The sequence below is a fragment of the Pinus tabuliformis genome, chromosome 3_2 (assembly GCF_031772625.1).
Source record: "Pinus tabuliformis cultivar Carrire ecotype Pingquan chromosome 3_2, CPIR1, whole genome shotgun sequence".
NCBI lineage: Eukaryota > Viridiplantae > Streptophyta > Pinopsida > Pinales > Pinaceae > Pinus > Pinus tabuliformis.
Window position 1 is genome coordinate 98,138,004 of NC_142302.1, and position 2,783 is coordinate 98,140,786.

At 39.0% G+C, this 2,783-nt stretch overlaps 1 pseudogene; it reads left to right on the plus strand.

Moving 5' to 3' along the window:
* Positions 1-240: 240 nt before the first annotated feature.
* LOC149180010 (pentatricopeptide repeat-containing protein At2g13600 pseudogene) lies at positions 241-837 on the plus strand (annotated as a pseudogene).
* Positions 838-2,783: the final 1,946 nt, after the last annotated feature.

Consider the following 2,783-nt stretch of genomic DNA (forward strand, 5'->3'; position numbering starts at 1 on the left):
AATGTTGTCTCGTGGACTACCATGATTTCAGCTTATGCAAGCCATGGATTTGTTAAGGAAGCATTGAAACTATTTTTCTGAATGAGATAAACAGGTGTTTGACCCAATCAGTTCAGTTATTCAAGCATTCTCCCCGCTTGTGCGAACTTGGCAGCTCTGGAAAAGGGTAAGGAGGTTCATGAATACATTATCAGAAATGGATTTTAGTCTGATATATTTGTAGGGAATGCCCTCATAGATATGTATGCTAAATGTGGGAGCATAGATATTGCAGACAAGGTGTTCCACAAAATGCCTAGACGAGATGTTGTTTCCTGGAGTTCCATGATTGTCGGGTATGCAATGCACGGGTGTGCCTATGATGCTTTGCATCTCTTCAAAGAAATGCAACATTTGGGTACAAAACCTGACTATGTAACCTTGGTTGGCGTTCTGTCTGCTTGCTACCATGCAGGCTTAGTGAATGATGCTCGACAGTACTTTGATCGTATGATTAGTGATTATGGGATCAAATCGATATTAGAGCACTATAGTTGCATGGTTTACCTCTTTGGCCATGCTAGTAGGCTTATTGAGGCTTGGGGCATTATCAACAAAATGCCAATGAAACCAGATGTCATTGTATGGGGATCCTTGCTTGCTGCTTGTAGAGTCCATGGCAATGTAGAGCTAGGAGAGTATGCGGCAGAACACCTATTTGAATTAGATCCAAAGAATGCTACGCATTATGTCTTTCTGTCAAAAATGTATTCAACTGTTGGCAGGTGGGATGGTGTACAGAAAATGCAAAGAATAATGAAATATAGGAGGGTAAAAAACAAAGATACCAGGATGTAGCTAGATTGGTTCAAATAATAAACTGAATACTTTTGTTGTATGAAGTAGCTTGCACCCCTACAACTAAAAAATTATACTAGATTGGGAACCTTCCCACCTCTGATAATGATTCCAAGTAGAAGAGGGCCATGAAACCTATGCTCCAGATTTGGCTGGACATCAAAACGAATTTATTCTTTTCTAACATTGTAAAAAGTTAAGAATTTTCTTTGAGTTTATGAGCACTTAAACAAGGGAAGGGATCCTTTAGTACCATATGTTTGTGGCTGCTCCACTACTACCATAGAGATTTCCAATATTTTCATAAGAGAAATGGTTGACGAAGATAGTATGTCCTTTTGCTCTTAGCTTCCACATCCGCAAACAGGAGGCATCAATTGCTAAATGGTCCACTGGGTAATTTCGCACTCTTAGGACATGATAATGCTCATTGAAGTCTTATCTTTTTGCCTTAATTGGTATTTTCAATATAAGACTTGCCTAACTATAGTCCAATAGGGTGGTGGAGTTGTGCATGTTTCTAATTATGATGTCTGAGTCTCAAATGACTATCAGGTTCCTTATCTGCCTTGGATCAATGATCTTAAATCCTTGATAAAGGGCTTAATAAGGGGCTAATGCTTTAGCCTAGTTATTAGATGCCATCCTAATGCCCATTCAAAACTTATTTCTTGTTGTCCATTGGGATTGTTGTCTACAGTTTCCTTTGAAAGCTTCATCAAAGAAAAGAGTAGACTTTGTCTGCAATGTTAACCAACTTTGAAATTCATCTTCTAGGTGGATTTTCCATGGTGCCCTATGACTGGGTCTTTCCATGATACTTCTTGGATTCTAGATATCTCCCATCAAAATATCCTTAAGACAAATTTTCTCTTCTTACTCCAGCGTCATCACATTATGGCCTTTCAATCCTTTAATGCAGATTGCTTCTAACAAGAGGCCACAAGGTTTCACTGCCTCTATTCTAGGGGTGGTGTTCTTTTGCTAAAAGATGGCTCTGCTTCTAGCTAACCATATTTCCCGGCAAATAAACTTAGGTGATTGCCATTCAGGCCCTTTTTACAATTGGCTTATTCAGAAATGTTCCATTATATATTTTGTGCCAAGTAATTAACATTTCACTCTAGGACAGAGGAAGAGCAATCGTATACTCAATTTCTGCAAATGTATCCACCTGATTGGAGAACAACTGGCCAAAGAAGTGATGCCACTAGGATTCCTCTGAAGAATTGCATGATGCACATTAAGAGTGTCCTTTTATTTTTTTTGGGAGGTTATTAGTAGCTAACACTGAATAGCCTTTGATGTACCATGATTTACAAGAGCGTATTTACTTTTGGCAAACCATCTCCTCTCCAGATGGGTTTCCAAATCATTGATCAAGTAGGTGAAGGAAGGGATCTTACACGTGCATCAATGAGTGCTTTTTGCACTTTGGGTCCAGAGGTCCAGAGTTGTCGTCAGCATGCTCACTTATGGGTCTGAAGTCAGTTAAATGTCATGTTTCAGCTGTTGTCGTCACGTCCATCTTTTCTGACCTTAGTCAAGTTTTATCAGCAACCAATCAATTTCTGTGACTTAGCAACTATGGAGTGGATTCTGGTCCCCAGAGGATCTTGGTATTGTCAGTTGTCTACAGTTTGAGTTGTATTGAATCACCTGCTGGTTCTTTCAAGGTCGCAGGTTGTTATGCATGGATGTTTGACCTGGTATTCTTTAGAAGAGTTAAGATAGTATTAAGGGTTAGATACGTTGACCTAGTAGAGATCTTTTGATTTTCTAGTAAGAAAAACTTGTGGAACATGTTTGAAGTATACTTCTTTTCCATTACTGGCACCGTATAATTGCAGAAGTTTTATCCACTATCTTTCTAGGATCGTGAAGTACTTCTGTGTTTCTAGGATTGTGAGATGGGTTCCTATTTAGTGGTGTCGTTTTGTTTTGTT